We start from the raw sequence: 23466 nt of genomic DNA, 5'->3' as shown, positions 1-23466 counted from the left end.
CCTAGAGTCTTGAATGGAAGACGTAATACTATAGCTGAGCTATGAGTGACGGCTGCTACTCCTAATTCCCTAAGTTCACCAATCCTTAAGATTTTAGCTAGTTTCCTTTTCTGGATTTCTCAGAGTGTTGAGAGTCCAAACCAGGTGTAGACCGGACTGTTACTAATTGAAGTTAAGCAGTCTTTGAAAGTAAGGAATATGGACCTAGAGTAGAGAAAGTACTAGTTTCCATATTACCGCAGATCCCAAAGAATTATTACAGAAGTCTTTTATTCTTATGTTTAGTAATTTTTAAATTAGAGTCTGTGCTCCTTGAACTCTCATGATGAGTTTTTTGGGAAGCCGAGCAAAATATTAAAGATTAAATTTATAAGGGCGAAGTAGCGTCCTTTGAATCACAAATTTCTAGTCACTCACCTTATCTTAATTAGAGAAACATTAGGCTTAATAAATCTAATTATTCTCCGTAAATCCTTTGAGTTGTTATTTTTAACTCAATCGTAATTTTGAACCTGTTACCTAGACAACAGCGAGCGGACGAATTATTTCTTTTGGAATTTATTTCTTTTTTGTTGTAAGGTAAAAATGGCAGTCTCGTAAGAGTGGTATGATAAAGAATATCGATCAGGTTTATAGTTTCAAATTGATATAAAGCGATCAGATCAGAAGCGAGCCGAATATCATTAAAAGGATACCATTTAACATTAATATTATATAAAAACTTTTTTTTTTACCTTACAAGACGAGACATCCGAACCTCTCGGCGCCTGATGCTCATCCCATCATTGAGACCAACGAGCAACCCGAAAACGATTTTGTAATCCCTTCTTGTAATAAATGCCGATTTTCTAAATGGGTGGTAATCAACAGCAGATAAGTGAGTCGTGATAACGGTATCTCATGTAAAATAATATTGTCTAGCAAGATCTTGTTCTACTTTTCGATTATATTTTTAATATTGTCTAGCGAGCTCTTGTTCCACTTTTCGATTATCTTTTATCTATTTGAAGATGTCACATAATTATTGTAAAATTACCTGTATTTTAATTTCGTCGTAATCGGGACTCTTAGTAATTTATAAATTATAAGGAAGTAGCACGGAGAAGTTAAGAGACAAACTAATGCCACAACATTATTTTCTATTTCTTCTTTGTGGTAGAGAATAAACTCATTGAAATGTAACAAATGAAGCAAAAATATTGAAAACTTCCATGAAAATTAAATTCATTGTAATGTGCTTCGTATCTTATTCATTTTTACTTTTCACGACATGACAAATTCAATTCCTGATAAAAGCGTAGAAGTGAGATACCAAACACTCTGGGAAAACGTAACTTGTAGTAAGTGTAAGAAGATGATTAGAAAGGGAAGTCTTTACAAGTGCAGATATGATTATCGTTGTTGCAGCTCTTGTATTGTTGCGGGTACATGTACTTTATGTTCCTGTGGCGCTCACTCTGGACAATATGTACAGAGTGTTAACGTACACAATTGTTTCGAATCACTGATAGAATCAATGCTTTTTCCTTGCAATTACAGAGACAATGGCTGTCTAGTTATTCTGAAAAGCGGAGATATGGACTATCATGTTGCAGAATGGTCATACACTGTACAAGGATTTCATCTGCCCAATTTTTAATTGTCAGGTCTCGTCACATTTTAGGAAATTTCTGGTGCATGTGTTAGTCTCATTGGTCACTATTGTCAGTGAAAGCTTTAACAGAAGACCACTTATGCTTTTATCCGAAAGTGTCTCCATTCAGTGATCACTTTTCAATTTTGGACATCAAAGGTTGTGCCACGTTTTTGTATAGAAGAGTGTGTAGTTCCAGTTATAATTGAGTTTATCACATCCTTCAGTTAGCTGGCACCTCCGAAGAAGAATTCAAGTTTATGTTCACAATAAATGAAGAAAAATAGAATATTGCAGCGTCGTTTAGTGGAAGTGTTCAACTTATAACATTAGATCAAGATTTAATTATGAAAAGAGGAACTTCTATGCTTCTAAGTGGAAATTATGTTGACCCGAAAGTTACTGTTACAATCCTTAAAGATAAAGAACAAGATACCGATGGTTCTAAAATAAATTGTTCTGATCCGACTAAAATATTTGTTGTAGTTGCAATTCTTTTGGTCTTCATCACAGATCTCAGATAATGATATCATTAAGAAGAAATGTGATCTCTAAGTTTCTACTTAGATAATAATATTACAATTTTTAATTTCCTCTATGATGTAATATTTGATCGAAAACTACCTCAATATGGCGTTATGGATCAGGGACTAAGTACACAAGTACTTGTTTGCTACGTAGAGCTTTGCGAAGCCAAATGTTTTCCAGGTACCCAAATATATCTGACTTAGTTTATCTCTTTGTGCAAATCAATAAAATATCATTGACTGTTATAGTTATTTTTCCTGATAAAAGCAGTGTGATGACACATCAAAGTATGTTGATATAGCATTCAACAATCGCTTGAGAGGGAAGCATAACTGTAAAGTTCATCTTAGCTATTGCGCATGCACTTTGAGCCAATATATATATCAGGGGTGCCCACAAGGGGGGGCTATGACGCAAACTGCGTCATTGAAATATTTGGGGGGGGTAAAAATCTATATTAATATGTTTGAGGGGGTGTAAAGATTAATCGAAAAGTTTTTTTTTTCATGGAAGAACACCTACGGATAGACAATTGAGGGGGGGTGCGTCATGGACATGAGGGGGGGTGAGCACCACTGTATATATAGGTGTATCTTCATAAAAAGATATATAAAAGAAAAAGAAATTAATAACATTGAATACGGTGATTGGAGATGAGATCCGATCATGATACATTATACCTAGGTATACATAATAATAACCGCAAAATTCCCAATACAATAAAATTAATATGTATACTTAAAATTCACTCAATAGATTGCTGTGATCTAACAGGTAGTCAACTGAATATCAATTTCGATATTACTTTCTAATTTTCACAACAGTAAATTGCGCTGAAAATGTTGAATGCCCACAACTCACCGATTAAACAGCAAATACAGATTTCTTCCAGAAGTCCTTATTACATTTCAATTCATTACTACTTTGTAAAGAACAAATATTTAAGTCAAATTAAGTTTTTACTACACAGGTGTCTTTAAACGTGTATCTGGCAATACTCTATGTCTTTCCTTTCGATCGCTATATCTTCAATTGAACTTATTGACATCGATCCATTTCTGCAATCTCGTCGTTAAATTCAGAGTTGTTTTTCGGCGCGGCTCCTCCGATATACTCGTAATGACTGCAGGTATCTTTGCTTAAATATCATCCAAATTAATTGGCTTTTCCGTCTTGACATATCTCCACAGCCAAAGAATCACATGGAATCAGATCTAGTAACAGGCCCGTAGCCAGCCTGATTGCTTAGGGCGGGCAATGATGAATACTGAGGGGGCAATTGCAGGGACCTCAAGGAACACAAAAACTCTTTCTCTCTCTCATATATATATATATATATATATATATATATATATATATATATATGCAAAAAAGCCGGCTTTTTTGAATCGATGGTTTTTTCACATAAAAAGCCGGTTTTTTGGGGGAAAAAAACGAGAATTTTGGAAATTTTGGCTTTTTTCAACTTCATGATTTTTCTATCTAAATAGCTTTCTTATAGTATATTCTATAGTTAGATAAGAATTCCATGACCTGAATGTGATATTTCGCTCTGAAATTCACCATCAAGATGGATGGAGCACATGTTTTACGAATTAAAACTAACATGAAGAATGTAGTATTTGAGGGTAATTTTAGAGGTTATTTAACTTTATTTTAACTTTTGAGTTATCGATATCTTTTTTCTTCTCTAGCTTGTCATCCGTGTTTCATTTCTAAGAGCTTTTAGTACTCTAGCTTCTAGCGCAAAAGTTAAACTTGCCCGTTTTTCTATTTATCCGTCAAAGCGTACGTTCTTCAATATATCCGTCAAACCGTACTTCCACATTTCTGTTATACTGTAGCTGTGAAGTGATTTAGCAATAATTTTCCGGACACAACCTTGAATACCAATTTATACAAATAATCAGTAGCGGATTTAGAAAAGTACTTTAGGAGGGTTTTTTCTGATTGTTTCGTTTCCTAAAAAGTCCTAATTTTATTTGGGAAGTGCTTGAAGGGAGTACAGGCATAACTAATATTTCGTTTCGTTTATATGTTTAGCAATAATCTTCCGGATACAACTTTAAAAATCATTTTATACTGAGAATCAGTGGCGGATTTAGAAAAGTATTTTGGGATGGGTTTCTTACTAATGTTTAGTTTTTTAAACATTTGTAATTTTTATTTGACGGGAGCTTAAAGTTTATGAGTGAAAGCATAAATAATAGATATTTCGTTTGTTGCAGACATTCCGTAACTTTGGGGAACGGGCTTCAGTCCGAAAGACCGCCCCCCTAACCTTCGCAAAACCGTCACTGCTGATAATTAGTAATAATAACGATTTAAAAACAATAAAAAAGGAACGCAGTTCACGCACTATTTCTACATTCACAGATGGAATGAAGAAAAGCTTTGTCAGAATGGTCGAATACTGGTTGAATCCCGGACTTACCGATAGAAGCGCAAAAGCTAATCACTCAGTCATGTTTGTTGTGCAGTTGTATTTAGCTTAACTTAAATATATTCCGTAGTCTTTTTTTTGGGGGGGGGGGAGTTCCGTAATGATATGTTGAATCCCTCTTGTTAAAAATTCAGAAAACTTGAGGATTGGGTAAACTGTGATGGTGGTTCTATAAAACTTAACTGTAGAATTTCAAGAATATACAGAACCAAAAGCTCTAAATGTGCAGCCTTTAAGTGTATCATATAAATCTAAGTATTTCTCTTATGTTTTATTTTAATTTTATTTTGTTTCAAAAAGAGGGTATGGAATATTTTGAAGTAAAAATACTACATACTATTTTGCTAGTTATTTGTGTATTCTTTAAAAAGAAGTGTTTACTTTTAGGGTTGGCTGGTTTACACCAACTTTTTTTTTTTTTTTTTTAATAACTGGTTTAAACCACAAAAATAAAAAGAATGAAAAATGCGAATCGTGTGAACTTCATGGTGACGTTTCCAGATATCAAACCACCTGCAATAGTTTTATTTCCCTTTCACCTTTTAATCAAGGTGTCCCATGTTCAATTCTCGGTCGAACCACAAACCTTGTTTCATGCGTAACCCAAGTAGCGGTTCGGATGTCAGTTTAAGCGAAAGTCTTCTTCTTGATAACCTCGGTATTTCGTAAGGATGTTAAGCCTAAATATACGAAACAAACCAAATTTTATATTTCTGCATGCCTAAATGCGTGTTGTTTTATAAAGAAGCCAAGATTGCTTAAATATATTGATAGAAATTGGCAAAATTTATCGATTGCCTACCTAGCTTCCAACATTAGCTTGGATTGGACTTTCAATGATATCTACGTACTAAATTTGTAATTTAATACCTCAGTTTTAGCGTACTGATTATGGTACGTTGACCTTTAAATTTTACATGCAAAGCAATAACAGGATTTTCCCGTTATTGTCTTACATTTCAAGTAATGACGGGATTTTCCGAATGGCTAGGGCGGGAGATTCTCAACTTAAGAAATTTATTGACCGCACTTTTTTAAGCTTATGGGAGTTCTTCCGGCATAACCCCGCTGTTGCATAATAACATCAAGGCGAAACAAACTTATTTCTGTGAATATGTAATATAAATACATAAAGCAAAAAATCTAAATCAAAAAAGCCTGGTTTAAACATCCCCCCAAAAACGGGTTTTTGGCATTTTCAAAAACAACCACGGTTCTTGCCAACTCTGCTTACTTTTGTATATAGGAGGTTAAAAAATTCTTATTATATACATTGGTTAATCCTGTGGAATTCATAATGTAAATATGTTGAAGAAAAATTGTTTGAAATATTTTTTCGAAATTCATAGTTTATTTTCGATGTTTTATATTATTATCAGCATCAACCACTAATTAAATGATTTTTTGTGTTATAGAGAAGCGATACAAAGTCTGTTTTATCAATTTAAAGCAGTATTTTGAAAAAAGCCCAAAATTTCCCAAGCAAAAAAGCGAAGCAGAAAAAACCGAGTTTTTTTCCAAAAAAGCCGGTTTTTTCCGAGCCCTTGCATAATATATATATATATATATATATATATATATATATATATTTAATAGATAGATAGATAGATAGTTAGTTTTTGTTCCTTGAGGCGTTTGTCGTTGTCAATGTCTATGTTCATTTATATATTTGTTTTTTTATGGAATCTATAAGAAAGTTGAAACACTTTATTATGCTGATAAATATTACAATACCAAATCCATGACTATCAAATATCATCATTAACATTTTTTGTTAAAATGATGGTATATAATTCAATATATATTTAATACACTAATTAGTACTAAAAGTAAAAAAATAATTTATTTTATGGACATTTATTAACTGTTATCTAAATTATAGTATTTTGGAACTACAATACTTTTATTACAAGTAGATTATGGAATATTTGTATGTATAAAAATTAAGAAACAACCCTGACATAAGTAAAATAAATATTTTGTACAGTTCTTACGTAAATAATTACATCAAAAGGAGTTTACGTGAGCACTTCGCAAATTCAATTACAAGTTGGTCTAGATCTAGTGCACACAGAATATCTTTGTAAGCCAGGAGAACGAGGTCCGATTTTCTTTCATGTCCCATAGACAGACGTTGAGATCGAAGGAGAGCTGTCAGATGTGAGAAGCAGTTTTCGGCCGTGGACGTAGAAGAAAGAATAATTAGAGCAGCTTCTGTAACCATCTTTAGGCCCGAGAAAGCCTCACCATATTTTCCAATTTGTTTTGTGAGCTCTTCCACAGATGATGTCTTGTTGATCAGGCGATTTGCTAGATCTATTTCCTCCTTCAAATTCTGAAGCACTTTGCAATGCAGGTCTTTGTACTTTACAAAATCACACAGAGGTTTCAAATTTTCGTCACTTCTTTTCTCGCTCAGTAAGTGGTGAATGGCACCAATCACAGCTGTCCTTGTCTCACTGAATCTGCTCCGAATTTCTTCGACGGAGATATCGAGAACTTCGGAGAATAATCTTTTCAGCTCCTTCTCGTCTTCCTTTCCCTTCTCCAAATTTATGCCTCCAAAATCAACAACCGAATGAGCTAAGCGACTGAAGAGTGTGCATTTGCGTTTCAATGGTTGCTGAATCGAAGTATTTAAGGCATATGCCTTCATTACATCGTGAAGGATATTTTCAAATATTCCTTCGTCTTGCCGGCAAGACCTGAGCTGTTCCGTTACCGATCCTATTAACTTCACAGCGGCATCAATGTCTAAATCTCTTCTTTGTAGCAGTGCGTTTGTCGGTTTTAGATATCCAAGAACCCTGAACATGAGCTCAGTAAGGAAACAGAAAGTCTTAGTGGAGATCTGATATAGTAAACCGGTAGCTTCAACTTTTATTGAGGCATGTTCTTCATGGGAAGTTTGAATTGCCATCAGTGCCCTTAATATGTGAAGCTTGTCATGAATTACACTCACTGTGTCAAGATGCCCAGTCCAACGTTGTTCCAACAGTCGCATTAAACTCCTTCCTGCGTAATCTGCTGCAACGCGTCCTTTTCTGAAAAAGTAATATAGTTGTTGACAAATATCAAAGAACTCTTTCAGTTCAGGAATTGTATCAATTGCTTTACAAATAACTAAATGTAATTGGTGATTGAAACAGTAAACATACAAAATGTTCCTCCTCAAATCCTCAGACAAAAGAGCTTGCACTCCACTCCACTTTTCTGTCCACTCATGACAAGTGCTCAATCGTAGCACTGTGCTATTATCGTGTACGTTTTGAATTCTACTTTTCTTAAACAATCTAAAATGACGTTCTTAATGCTGGCAGCGTCTTTTGTTTGTCCAACTTCAGTATAGCTACGCATCTTTCTTGCACTTTAAAATTCACAAGGTACCTAATTGCGACAGACAAATTTTCGATTCGTTGCTTGTCTCCGGTTTCATCTGCAAGTAATGAACAAAATGTACTTTCGTTTGCTTCATTTACTATTTTCCTCTTAACAGATTCTGCAATGAAATGAATTATCTCATTCTGAATATCAGGACTAGTGTATGTTGCATTGGCAGGGATAGTTTTGACAATTTCTGCTAATTTCGGATCTTTACGAATACTAAATTCAAACAAATTTAAGAACAAACCACTTGATTGTTTTCCGAATCGCTCTATTCGCTCTATCCGAGCCACGCCCAGAATCTCCCCTAAAGGACAACTGATTCACAGCCAAGAATTGAATAACTTCCATCACACTTTTCACATAGTTCCTATTATTCATAATTACATCATTACACACCTTCTTCACGACCGTTTCGCCCGAGTCCTCACGTTTCCGTTGCTCCAAGTAGCAAGCCACAGCGTGCCTATTATTTTCAGAATCGGCGTGACGAGAAAATCCCTTATTTTTCTCTGTTGCATGCTTCCAGCCTCTGAAACTATTCTGCACAAATGAGGGATCACTGTTTCTTGACGGATATTTCCGGCATGGGAAGCAAAATGCAGTATCTAACATAACAGAATACTCAAGCCAATCCCACGTTTTGTACCATATTGGACGAACTCGTCGAATTGAACCAGAAATGCTGGAACCTGGAAAATTTGCAAGATTCGGCTGAGCGGGTTTTGTACCGCCAAGATGTGATACATGGTGGAAATCAACACCAACATGGTGGAAATCAGATGTTTGACGTTTAGATTCTTCTTGACCTTCTACACATGTTGATCCAGATGACTCTCCTTCTGAATTAGTTTCATTTTCGATAACTTTTGCACCAAAAATGACTTGATGGATGCCTGCTTCATATTTATGGCGTTATAATAGTCAGTACAGTAATTGGAAACGTCTGGCGAGGTACATTTTCCTGTAGTTCATTTTGTGCTGTGTTTGTTTCCTTCTGGAATTTCGCTAAGCACTCTGCTACTTATTATTGCGCGCAATTATAATGGTGTGTGACAAAATCTTTTTAAAATAAAAGGTTCGGTGTTCTGCTGCCGTCTTGATTTTTTCTTTGAGTGCATATAAGGAATTAACGTTCTCTTCATTCCGTATATTTGTAAACAAATCGTGAAACAAATGGTTCGGGGCCACTCAGAAAACACAAAGTGAGCCGATTGCTATTTAGAAACATTTTACAATCATTGATTTATTTTCGTGGGTGTTCCCCGCAAAGACTCAAATCACGTGAAAAACAGCATTGTTGTCGCTTTTACAATAAACAAAACCTCCGAATTCCCCACTGATATATATATATATATATATATATATATATATATATATATATATATATATATATATATATATATATATTGTATCAGACTATTCTAGAGGCGCATGTACGTTTTCTCCAGACATCACAGTTTCGGTACCAGTTTCATACATGAGACATGCGTTTTCCTTGCACTGTAAGGAACATGGACATGTTGCATGTTTTACACGTTAATTACAGTCACACGTTGGACATGTACTGTCAAGTCGCCAAAACAAATGTTTTTTACCTGCAATGTTACACATGCACAAGCCAGGCACTCACATTCATGTAACATAGCCTGTTTTCGGGTCAATTTTCATATGGGTATTCTTTGGAAGGGCATCATGTCCAACGCCTTGAATGTTTGTCGTGGTTATGATTCTTCAAACTCTTGGAATGAGGAAAAGAATACATGTCAGATTATTGAGTATATCTAGCAATAAGAATAACTGTTGTTTTTCGGAGAAATATACGCCACGTTCAATTTCAATTGTTAGTAGTAGTAAATGTGCGCTAAATTCAATTTTATTTAGTAAATAAAATCACAAGATTTTCCTATTTGGGATTTGCTGAAACAATTTGAAACTTCTGGACAACGTCCTTTTTAGAGCGGAAAAAATATTTTAGAGCGGGCAAAAAATATTTTAGAGCGGGCATTGGCCGCTCTAGCCCCTCCCTGGCTACGGGCCTGTCCAGTAACGTTGCAGAACATTAGGTGGATCCTCTGTAATTAACAAGTTTGTGTAAAGATGATTGATGCAGACAGTATGTGACTGCAAGAGTGAAATGGGAAATGGCCTGTCTTGTTAACATATCAGTTCTTGAGGCCTTCAAAATAATAACTTAGCTCATGTTTCGACGCACCAGAACGCACGATTTCTGCTTTTTTATACAGGAGTAGTCTTCTGAATTGACACAATCTTGGAATCGCGTCATCGTCCAAAATCACTTAGGTCTCTCAGTGTGCAATGTTGATAGATAAAACTTTAAAGACAGATGAACTGAAATATCTATACTCGTTACAAATACGAGGGTTATTCGGAAAGTAAAGAACGTTTTTGTATAAACACTTTAATAACTGATATACAAAGGCGAAATTTGTGTTACATACTATGTGATACTTAAGTTATTTTTCGACGTAGTCGCCGTGTAAATTTAAACACTTGTCATATTGTGGTACAAGTTTTTCTATGCCTTCGGCATACACAGTTGCCGCCAAACTGTTGAACCAATCACTAAGAGCTTCCTTAAGTTCTTGAAATTTCAGGAAAGAATTCGTGCAGCCCATCAATAGTGAATCGCCTATCCTCTTGAATTTTCCGCTCAATTCTTCCTTTGAGTTCGTCAGTCACAACAGAAGGCCGGCCCGAGCGTTCCTCATCGTGCACATTCGTCCGTCCGTCATTAAACATACGAACTGATGCTTCATTCATTACATTTCCATACACCTCAGTGATTTGTCTATAAATTTCTATCGGACGCACTTTTCTTGCATTCATAAATCTTATCACACTACGAACCTCACACTTGGCGGGATCAGTAATTGTATCGCACATTTTACAGTCGCGCAGCGAAGCAATAACGGACCGTAGCGGATCGCAGCTGGTGCCAGACTGAGGCTAAAGCATGCCCAGGTCAATAACCCAGCGGCAGCGGGGGTGGGGGAACACGCGCTAGCGCAAAACGTTCTTTACTTTCCGAATGACCCTCGTATAAAGTAAACTGAAATATTGGAAGGGCTAGGCTCAGCCACCCTGCGATTACTTTCAGCCTGAAACACTCAGTTGTTCGTCGATATGTATATTTGAACGTAAGGCGAACTCAAGTTAGCTCCCCCCCAAATCATCTCGAGCCCCATGTGTTTGTGTTCTGACTACAGGGCCGCCAGGGTCTGGCCCACGTCGAAGCCACGTACGCTATCTACATAGCTACAAAGGAGCTCAGAAAATAAATGGAGATTGGAGGCTTGTTGCTATAGATGGGTGTCAAAAATTACAATAGGTTGGTGGATAATGCATCAAGTTAAAGAGTATTGGAAATGGTTGGAGAAGGTATGAGTATACCAAAGAATATTTCAAAAAGAAGAAAGAAATGAAATGAAATATTTCAATTTAACGTCCCACGTTTGTACCTTTAGGCTAAGGGAGACGGGTGATTAAGGCAAGTGATTAATGATAGAAGAACTTATGGATAAGAGAAAACGGGAGTACCTCGCGAAAACTCATGGACACGATATTGTGCACTACAATCTTACTTGGGCGGGGATCAAACTAAGGACTCCATACACGGAGGTAAGTGCTCTACCACTGATCCACTGTGACCCCCTCGGAAAGAAAAGATAGGATGATTGAACATATTATGAGAGATGAAAGAGTGAATAGACAGACAATTAGCAATGGCGTGAATGGAAGAGGCAAAAGTACGTAGAGGATGGTGGGATTGAAATATATGACTCAATAAAACCAGATACAAGTTTAAGTAGTTACAAGTAAATAAAAAGTCATGCTCAAGGTAGAAAAGAGTGGAAAGTTGTGTCAAGCCAACCGAGAGACTGTTGATCTGAAGAGTAACATTTGATGTAAGTAGTATTGTTTAAGTTGATTTACTAGAAATGAGAAATCATTCTATATAAAATTAATTTCAGTATTGAGTTTCGTTTGACAGTGTTTAATTGGAGTAGACTTCCAAACTATGCGAATTTAATACTCAAACTTGAAATAGTACATCTGTATGTACTGCATGCAATAAAGAAATAAGATGAAAGATTGCACCCGTTCCTCAGATACTGAATCCATAAAAAAAAAAAGTCATTACTTGTAACTCCTACTCTTTTTGTTCTATGGAAATTAATACTGAAACCACAAGCACTTATTGCTATCTATCACTTCTGGTTGCAATAGAGGAAATTCAAAGTTGAAACACATTTTTGTGCAATGAATCCATATCAAAGATTGACTTATCACAATCTATTTCGGTTTTATTTATTATGCAATCAGTGCTGCAAATAAAAAATCGTTTCACAACTTCTGGTTTGAACTCATAGCTAAAAGTCGAGTAGAGTCAAAACTCATTCTTGGAACGTTGAATCTGTGTAAATAAAAGGGAGGTTTCGGTATCTTTTACCGTTTTTGATATGTGAAACCGAAAGTACTATTAAGTTTCAAACACTTCCGGTTTCCATTGAATGTCGTGGGTTTTGATGACATGTTCTTTTGAGGCAGTGAATGGAATGCAAATGATCACTTGTCGCAATTTGTTAAATGTCAATCAATGTTGAAACTGGAAATGGTTAATTTCGATCACCTCTAGTTTAAATAGAGAGTTAACGGAGGAGGTAGACCTATTCTTGGAACACTGAATTGATTGCAAAAACTACTTCTCGAAATCATTTAAGGTTATTGATCTTTGAAAACCAGTATTGAAAATGAAAGTACTAGTAAATTTCAAGCGATTCCAGTCTTGATAGAGTATTTCAGGTGGTGATGATATCTAGACTGATATGGCAAAAGTTGACATGTCCTTTAACCGCCATTTTGAAACGATTATGCTAACCTACGAGTCAAATCAAGATGGGCCGTGACAGACAACATTCAAGGGAAGCAACTGGAGACATTTCACAAAAAATGCATGAAAAAATCGATTTTTTTAGAGGATACGAAAATATTGAAACGCGTTTTCTGAGAAAGTACAAAAATGGACATATCAACTTTTGCCATATCAGTCGAGATATGGTCTTTTGAAACACTGAATCGATTGCAATAAACTGCTTTTCACTATCAGTAAGCATTTTTGTCCTGTAACGATAAATATAGAAATCGGAAATGGTTGTCTTCTAACATTTTTGGTTTGGATACAGGTTTGACGGATGAGATGGAACCTACTCTTGAGACACTGAATTGATTGCAAGCAAACATTTCTTGATATTCATTTTCATTTTTGTTCTAAAGAAAACAGTATTGAAATCGGAAGTATTAGCAAATTTCTATCACCAAATTTTCTACTCTATTGTGGGTAGTGACGCTGTATTCTCTTAAGACACTGAATTGAGCGCAAAATGTTGTTTGTCGCTACCTATTACCGTTTTTGTTCTGTAATGATAAACGTTGAAACCTAAAATGATTAATTTCAGCCACTTATAGTTTAAATAGAGAGTTAGTAGATGAGATGAAACGTATACTGGCCGCTCTTCGATATGTATTACCGTTTTGCTTTGACGAGCGGACATACCATACTTATACATAATATAGTTTCAAAGTTAATAATTCTTTCATTTAAGAATTCAGAAAGGTTGTAAGCACTGGCAGTTACAGAGTTCTACAAAAGGAAAGTCACATCAGCAATGGCAGTAAAACCCTTTTTACACCCTCCCTACAAAATAAACCCCGGCCTTGGAGCCTACAGTGATTTTCAGCTTGAAGGCATTGCGATTTTGAGTTAACACTGATACGTTGTATAGTTTTACGAGGTCCACCGATCACTCCGACCTATCAACTCGATATATCAGGAATGAAGCCTCAATTACCTATGATTCTTATGGTAATTGAAACAAATAGGTACCGGTGTTAATTTCACAACGTAAATATTGAGATACGTCTATTGGCTATTCCAACGAAGAAACTAGAACTTATTTTGAAAAGAATGAAGGCCAATAATGCAATAAGCTAAATGGAAAAGTTCTTCCTTGGTATCTATAAAGTTTTCTTCAACAACATTTTGTCTTGAGGTTGGAGGGAGACAATCAAAATTTGAGCGGACCGCACTGGTACACTATTTCTTACAGGACGTGTCTTGCAAAAGATTAATATGTAAAGGACAATATAATTTATTTTAGCAATTAGGAGGGGGACAAGAAGTTGTCCTGCTCCGGGAGGTAGAGATGTCTGAAAAGTATGGCTAGAAGAAACCCTAGCGATTACTAGAGCCTAAAACTATTCCAAATTTCTTATGATGCATCGAAGTAGACGTAATTGAATTTCAGATAATTCTGGTTCAAGCAAGTAAGTTCTGGTCCAATTAGAGTTCTTGAGTTGAAATCTATCCTTGTCTTATTGTGTAACAATTCGTCATTTACGGAGATTCTTGAAGCAATATTTATCCATATTTTAATGTACTTTTTAGACTTTCAAACTGTCCTATGCACAAGTATGGGAAGTCTTATAGAATAGTTATGTTCATCTGTCTATTTGCCTGTCTGCAGGTATCAAAGCAAAAACTGTCAGAGGTATCGAGAAGCAAGCTTCTGCAATTGATTCAGTGTCCCAAGAATAAGTTTCATGTCCACCTATATCTTTCTATTTAAACAGGAAATGGTAGAAATTGACTACTTATGGTTTCAACATTGATCGCCATAGAACAAAAACGATGATAGATAGCGACAAACGGCTTTTTTAAAAAAATCAACTAAGCGTTTCAAGAAAAGATGCCATCTTCACCCGCATATCTTTACTGAAACCGAAAGTGGTAGAGTTTTACTAATATTTCAAGTTTAGAATTGATGTCACAAAGCGTAAACGGCAAGAGACAGCAAGGATTGTTTTTTCCTTTTATTCGAATCAAAGTTCCAAGAATAGTTCCATCTCATCCGTTAACCCTCTATTCAAACCGGGGATGATAGAAGTTAAAAATTTTGAGTTTCAATGTTGCTAATCGTAAAGGAGAAACGGTAATAGTTAGCGAGAATCGGTCCTTTGGAATCGATTCATGTCCAAAGATGAAGTTTTGTCTTCTATGTTAGCTCTAAATTCAAACCGGAAGTGGTAGAGATAAACGATTTCCGGTTACAAGATTGATTGTCATAGAAAAAAAACAGAGAAAAGTTTTTTCTCTTTTATCGAGTCAGTGTCTCAAGGGAAGATAAATTTCCATATGAAACTCTGTACTAAAAGCAGTCGCGTTTCAATATTAATTTTCATAACGGTCGAGATAACGAGAAATGGTTTTTTGATATGACTTCAGAGTATCATGAAAAAAAAATAATAATCTCAACCTTTTTCGTTCGATTTCCACAATGATCGCCAGACATAAAACAGTAATAGATCATGATAAGCAGTTGTTTTTTTTTATATGGATTCAGTACCGCAAAAATAAGTTTAGTCTTCGGTTTTATTTCTCTATTTTAATCGGAAGTGATAAAAATCTGATACTACTTCCGATCCTAATATTGGTTCATACAAAGCGTGAACGACAATAGAAGAACGGGTATGATTTTGATACGAATTCCGAATTTCAAGAATATATTTGATCACAGCATTCTACTAAAACCGAAAGTAGTAAGAACTACTCCAACTACCGGTTTCAATATTAATTCTAACATACACAGATGTCGTTAGAGAGGGGACGGATGGAGCATGTTCCCTCTTAATAATTTTCTGTGTTATATCCAAGGTTGCCAACTGGTCTGTATTTTACCGCTAGGTCCGGTGATATTACTGCTAGTTCGATTAAGGCAGGCCTCTATCATTAGTAATTTGTGAGAGGGTGCTGATAATTTCATATTACAGAGTTTGCAATTCTAGTTATATCCCAGATCAATATGTAATTTCTTCTACGATGTTAAATATCGTTTTCGTAAATTAGTTACAAAACTTGAAGTCACTTCAGAAGCTTGTCAGAAAGGTTTTGTTGTACGTACGTATCTTGTACGTATTTTGATATACTAGTTAATTTATTAGATTCTTGTTACGTTACTTCTTTGTAATGCACTCAAGTTTCTGTTTACTTAAATTCTTCATTGGAGTGGGAGACCCGGGTTCGATTCCCGGCAGGAGCTCAGGTGGTTTGGATTCCACGTTAATCAGTAGATCCACGTTTCATATAGCCTCGCTGCTGAAACGGACGTTAAACTCAACAACAACAACATTAAATTCTTCATTATAAATTGGACGGTAATATTGTTCGTTTTCATAGAGTTTTGTTGTCTTTCCGCTATTAGAAATCCAATATTATGAATGTATTTTTCGTATTTCGGGAGGAGGGAGAAATATACCCAATTTCCTTGGCTGGATTAACTCAACTGGAGGGGCAGGGCTAGAAAAAATATGTTGCCCCTTCGGACTTCGTCTAATATGTTGCTGTGAAAGTACAGTAGAAAAGTTACGGAATATGTTTCGTATTTTTGATCATATTTTATTTTATAATGATGATTGTATCTTGTATAATGCGTTTTAGATAGCCAGTTGAGATTTTGATTACAATGGAGGGCCCCGTCCACTTAGAGGGCCCTACAGGCCCCCTAAGCCTCCCTTAATCGTGCTCTGCCAAATCGCCCTGTGTACTTTTATGCTTATGAATGACAGTTTTGTTTCCATTACATGAATTAACGATACATCATTTAATTTCTTCTATCAAACTAAACCGAAATAAACAAAGCATTCTGTGCAATTAAAAAATAACTTCCGCGTATGAAATGTATCATGTCCCTAAAAGCTAACGACGGCAGTGCTTACATAGTTACGACTGTAAGAGATAGGGAGAAATTGCTTTTAATATAAGTACTGGGTTTCTAATAAACAGGTTCTATCTCTCACATTATACATCTAGTACTTCCGGTTTTAATTTTGAATTCGCATCGTTTGGAAGTCTACCGTAGTTCCATAATGTTAAAAAAAAAAAAAAAAAAAAACTTATTAAAGTCTTAATGATTTACAAAATGAAATGAAATCTTTCAGTTTTACATCCCACAGCTAGACGAAGGAGACGGTGATAATGAGAAATGAATGAAATGGTGGAATGAGGAAAGTGGGAGGAAACAGAAGAATCCCGAAAAAACACGGCCACGTTGTTTGCCCACCAGAAAGTCCACTTGGCGCGAGCTGGGATCAAACCACTGACCTCACACACCAAAGCTGTACCCTCTACCACTGAGCCACCGCGTCCCATTTTAATGATTTTTGTATGATGGGTGAAACGGTGTTTTTTTTTTTTTTTTAAGCAATAATCATAATTTTCTGAATAAATGCTAACTTTAGTGATCATGGTAATTTATTTGGTTGTTGAACTGTTTGGTATCATAACTCAACACCCCTATGACCCTAGACTCCTACTTCTATTGACCTAATGCCATCACTATGTTTACTAAAAGTGGCAATGATTTTAGCATCGATTTAAATGTTTGGTAATAATTCAAATCTCTAACTTTTTGAAACCTGATTTGGTTCTGCATTATTGGCTTCCTATGTCGGATGTAATTTATATAACTGATTTTGTGCAATTTTGGTTCAATCGAGCAAAGAGATTCCACCCCTGCCTGAAGGTCAGCTTATGACGTTGAAACTCTGTCTTAGTGTTTCGCTAAGCGTATACACTTGGGGCAAGCTGCGAGTACGAGTGCACACGTGCAGGGGAGTAAGCTCAGCTTTTACTATAAAATTGGTCATCAAGGGTGAAGAACAGAAGTAAGTATATTATTGCCTATTTCAATTCAGCATTGTAAATTATGCGAAATTTAACATTAATTTATTTGTTAATGAAAATTTGTTTGATTCTTTGTTTCATAGAGCTATTAAGATTTGTTTTGTCTCTTTTTGTTGTTGATAGTAGAGGGGTGTATTTGCTACTTGAAGATATTTTTGTTCCTTTTCATTTTTTTCTAAGCTATTTTGGCTATAATTGCTCGAAGCCTTTGTGCTTTCTGTATGTGAGGTCCTGGATTCAATTCAAGCTAAGAGTCACTATGACTTCGTCGTAGAGTGTTCACTTCCGGTACATGGGGTTCGGTTTTCGATCCCAGCTCCCGCCAAGTTGACTTTGTAGTGAACAAACAACGTCCGTGTGGATTTTCTCGTGATTCTCCCGTTTTTCCTCAGTTCCTTCATTCCATCATTTCATTCATTTTCATCATTGTCTTCTTTTAACCTACAACACGGCATAAGCATGGAACGAAAAAAGTGAAAGATGTATTTTTTTTTATTATTTGAGCTTGGGAGGGATACTTGGAGTTTGATTTCTAACGGATGACTGAAGACGCGTTGCCCCAGTAGTAGGTCTATAGTGTTCACCTCTAGCATAAAAGGTCTTCCTGGATTCATTCCAGGCTCTGTTAGTGTGGTATATATACAACGTGTCTTTCGGTTTTATCTAGTTGCTCCTTCATTCCTGCCATGATATTTACCCAACAATTGTCGTTTTATTGAAGTTTCAACATCCGGTTGCAGCAAAGACGCTACATGAGAAGACAGTTTAGTTTCAGACAGACAGTGGAACCACCATAATACGTTCAAATTTTAATGTTCTGCCACAGTGAATCGGATACGAGATCACGTTCACATTTGGTGTTAATTAGGCTTGTGTAGCCGTGGTGTTGAAGGGTACATTGAACTGTTAAAATCTAATTTATTTGGGCACAGATTTAATAGTAGGGGCACATTTCAATCCACGCTATCACTCGATCGAAAAGCTTTTCAGGTCAGCTACACTGAGTGAGGTTCTTCTGGATTTTCCTCATTCACAAGGTAGATAGCGGAATGGTACTTAACGTTTAGGTCCCAGGCGACTTCCTTCGTTCCCCAATCCTTTCTTCCTTTTTCCTTCTCCGGATAAAATGTTCGCCGAGCGACGTCGTTCCTCACACGTGAGAGGACTCAAGGCCATGGATGCCAATAATCTCCAGAAGTATGTAGAAATGGACAAATAAATTGGGTTCATGCTAAGCAACAGATTGTATCCTGTCTAGTTACCCACGAGACGAGACATTTTTTTTTTTGTATCATCTCTATTGTTTCGCTTCTCGAAAAGCTTTTTTCGTCTCGTCTAGAAATATGCAGTATTTTTTCTTAACTTCGTCTTACCAGGATCCTTCCAGGTCACGGGAGGTCTACAAATTGTATAACATTTAAACTGTATTTATTATTGGAGTCAGTGGCGTAGCAGCTGCCCCCGCAACCCCCGCAGTGCGGGGGGCCCCGATGTATAGGGGCCCCGAAGTCTTGCGATGAATAAAGTTTTAAAGAAGTAGAACTTCCACCTTACTTGTGTCGGCTTTACAAGTGGGGCCCCTTCTCTATACTTTGCGGGGGGGCCCGCAAAAGTGTGCTACGCCACTGATTGGAGTATATTATGCAGTGACTTGTATATCTTGAAACGTTGCTAAATGCAATCCCTGGTTCGATCCCAGCTCGCCCCAAGTGGACTTTATGGTGGACAAACACCGTGTGCGTAGGTTTTCTCAGATTTCTCCCGTTTCCACCAAACTTTATTCATTCGATCAATTCATTCATTTCTAATCATCACCGTCTACTTTAGCCAGGGCTGGATTAATCCATCTGGAGACCCGGGGCTAGAAAAAAATATGTGGACCCTGCCAGGCCTGTAACTACGGGAGGGCACCCCACTTAAGTTTGCTGGTCCCTTAAATTTTCATGCTAGACTTGCAGATGAACTAAGGGAGCGCGGTGCCTCAATGGTAGAGAGTCCACCTCTGGTGCTTGGGGTCCCTGGTTCGATCCCAGCTCGGGCCGTGTGGACTTTGTAGTGGATAAACACCGTGCTCGTAGATTTTCTCGGGATTCTCCCGTTTCCTCCCACTTTCTTCATTCCACCCTTTCATTCATTTCTCATAATCACAGTCTCCTTTAGCCTAATCGGCATAAACGTGGGACGTAAAACTCAAAGATTTCATTTCATTTCATTTTTTTGCAGATGAACTATAATATGGTTGGATTGCTCCCCATACTTTCTACTGGAGCTCCCTACATTTTTGGGCTGGCTACGAGCCGCGCCCCTGTTGACTTCGCCTAATACATTTCTGTGAAATTACACTAGGAAAGTTAAGGGAATGTTTTTTATATTCTATTTTTGGTCATATTTTATTTTATGATGATTATATTTTTAGATAGCCAGTTTAGATTTTGATCAGAGTGGAGGCTCCTGTCCACATGGAGGCCCGGGATACAGCCCCCTAAGCTCTCCCCTTAATCCGGCCCTGCCTTTAGCTTAGCCAGCATAATGTGGGACGTCAAACTGAAAGACGTTCATAAATGCGCTTCATTCTGTTCAGAGATGGATTGGGTAAGTGGATCGTGGGTCAGGTGGGTTAAGATTTGTGAGTCAGTGGGTCGTGGGTTAACAGGACGTGACGCAACGACCCATCATGACCCACTATACGAACCACGGACCCACTCTGCTTAGTGCATTGTAGACAACATCATCTGAACACTGGTGAATTTGTCTAAAACTAACTTCGGCACTTTTGGATATTGATATTTATAATTGTAATAATCGCAATAGGATTTACCACTTGACTTTCGAGACAGTCGCATTTTACTGTTTTTTTTCTTTCTTTACGTTGTCCTACTTTACCTTGATTTGAGACTTTCAAATTTCATCCTATTTTCCATTGAAAAGTATCTGTAACCCAACAAGGAAATATCTATATATGATAATTAAATTGAAATTCATCGTAATATGGCCCACGACAAACACTTGACCATTTTATATTTGTAGGTCAGATTCATCGGTTGTGTAACAAAGCAGTGTTTGAGCGAATAACCGTAGAAATTCAAACTCCGATTAGCGATAGTTTCACAGCCTTGTTTTATTACAAGTGTAAACTCTTTAGTCATTTGAGAGGAGGGCTGGATCAAGAGTCAGAGTTGATGATGAATTTTGGTGGATTGGTGGGTCAGAGTGGGTTACGGTGGGTGGTGGGTCATTGGTCAAGTTTTCATTGACCCACGCAATCTCTGATTGTTCATACAATCACTTCACCAATTTATAGCTTTTACATATGAATCATGTAACACTGAAACAGGGGCGGATCCAGGACGGACTTCTGGGGGGGCGGTCTGTAGAAATACTGCTATTTTTAATAGCTCCAAACTTTTTATGGATGGGTTTATTTATATATAAAATAAGAAAGTTACGTTTTCTGGGGGGGGGGAGATCGCGCGATCGTCTCCCCCTGGATCCGCCCCTGCACTGAAATAGTGTTTTAGGTCTAGGAATTGAATGAACAGTGAGGGCAGCGGTGGCTCAGTGGTGGAGGTTTACCTCTGGTGCAAGGGGTCCTTGGTTCGATTTCAGCTCGCGCCAAGTCAGTTTTGTGGTGGACAAACGCTGTGTGCGTAGGTTTTCTCAGAGTTCTCCCACTTTCTTCATTTCACTATTTCATTCATTTCTCATCATCACCGTCTACTTTAGCCTAGCCGGCATAACCGTGGGAAGTAAAACTCAATAATTTCATTTCATTTTATTTAATGAACTAATCTTGCTAACGAAGTTCGAGAAATTTTGTTGTCTCGTCCCATCTCATTTTAAAAATGAGGCTAAAATTATGTGTTTCGAAGTTTCGGATTTGAAAATACGCTTCTAGTGTCTCCTCTGATCTCTTTTCCGATTGTATTGAATTTGAATTTAGCGTCCTCTTGAGCTGTGAGGCTATATGAGACGTGGACCTGCAGCTTAATATGGGATCCGAACCAGATGAGCTCCCTTCGAGAATCAAATCCGTATCTCAAGGGACTGATCTGGATCAGATGAGATTTTTATTTTCTTGTCAGGATACTAATTCTCTGAATTTCCCCAACTTTCATTCTGGCGTTTTCCTTATCACTTTTTCATTTCATTGATCATTACACAATCGTTCAAATGCATTATAATTCACCTCCTTCTACGCAGAAGATGTAATTGTGGGACACTGAACTTGATATATCTATTAATTTTGCAATTTGAGTATAGTCCAGTATACAAATTATAGGTACAGAAAGTTTTTATTTAAAAAAAATCAAAACACTTTTATTAATGCCTTAAATACATTGGATTTTCTTAATGCCTTAAATACATTGGATTTCCATTCTTCCAGATATAGTAGAACGCGATTATGTTTGTAGCGTACTGGGAAATATGAACTGAAGGGAGCAAAACTAGGTGCAAAATCGCAGATCGAGCGCAATTGCAGTCCTCAGCACACAGGATGCCAACGTTGCGAGTTTTTATTCTTATGACTCAACTGGCAATTGCCTGTCCACCTGTCTGCTACATAACTCTTGTAAAACTTATTCGATTTTAAAGTAATGTAGAGCTTGGATCTCTAGTTCTCGATAATCTTATCGAGAACAAATACTTTTAACTCTACTTCCGATTGGACACAGCAATCTCACGCTGTCTATCTTTTACATGGTTGTAGCTCTGAATTATTCCTTTTGTGGTGCATTTTATCAGTTCATAATCATTATGTCGATTGTCCCCGCTGTGGCTCAGCTTGGACTGTGTTATGACATCCCGTTTGACTTGAGATTACTATGGCGATAACGCGCGTTTTATTCCTAGACTCGTATGGTTTTTACTGTACATGCACATAATATGCAGCGAAGGTTTTTACTGCATATAATGAGGCAAATCTCTATCCCAGAACTGCGCTCTTCCTTCAATAAATGTCTGTATCCATCCCGGAAGATTTCATCCTTCCAATCGCGAAACTAAAAGATCAAACTGCATCTTAGACAAATTTAAATCACGAGTAAGGTCGTTGAGATCCTCTTGTATCAAAATATGTAGGGTCTTTGATTCACAAGACAGTTTAAATGCTGAGTAGCTCCTTCACATCTGGTATAATCTTCATGCTTGTTACCGGATTCAGCTTCACTCACTGTTACATTTTTTGGAGGCATTGGTACTACCAAGCAAGAAAGAATTTTGCCTTTAGAGTCATTCAAGAAAGGGAAAATAATCCCTACCTTGCTCACGGGATTTGACTTTATCGAAAGACTTGCTGCTTTCTCACGATGTCGTACGATACTGGTCTCCCAGGTAATATTAGTGTTTGGTTTAAAAGCAACTTGATTTCGATACTAATCTTAATTCTTCCAGTCAGGGAGAGAAAAAGAGTTCTTGAATTTATTTTTCACGAAAACAGGAAGCCTAGCGCAATAACTCATACGATATAGGTTTATAAATGTCATTACTTACTATAATAATTTTCTATCTCGTCACCCATCTTCCGAAGTGCTTGGACGCAATCCCTTCAATTTACCATATCCTCCGCAAAAGATATACATGGGAGACTACTTCACTTAAAACAAAATCTGTCTATCGCGCTTATTTCTGGTGCGTGGGATCCCTTGTTCGATTCCCGACCAAGTAAGTTTGTAATGGACAACATCGTGTTCGTGGATTTTCTCGGGTAGTCTCGTT

General features: G+C 36.9%; 1 protein-coding gene across 7 annotated transcripts in view; it reads left to right on the top strand.

The window, feature by feature from the left end:
• The window catches only part of LOC145681086 (uncharacterized), a 158055-nt gene that overhangs the window by 122706 nt on the left and 11883 nt on the right, over nucleotides 1–23466 (top strand). Inside the window, exon 3 of one of the 7 annotated variants that reach the window (XR_014130723.1) lies at nucleotides 1540–2164. The exons of 4 other annotated variants lie outside the window; for them this stretch is intronic. The gene's annotated coding sequence lies outside the window, so the exon portion shown is untranslated. Of the gene's footprint in view, nucleotides 1–1539; nucleotides 2165–17352; nucleotides 17733–23466 lie in introns of those variants that run through there. 2 more of the 7 variants (XR_014130722.1, XR_014130721.1) reach the window with 2 other exon arrangements.

Source organism: Thermobia domestica, chromosome 3 (genome assembly GCF_964235325.1).
Source record: "Thermobia domestica chromosome 3, izTheDome1.hap1.1, whole genome shotgun sequence".
Classification (NCBI taxonomy): domain Eukaryota; kingdom Metazoa; phylum Arthropoda; class Insecta; order Zygentoma; family Lepismatidae; genus Thermobia; species Thermobia domestica.
The sequence above is the reverse complement of the archived record's forward strand: the minus strand, read 5'-3'. Positions and strand labels throughout refer to the sequence as shown.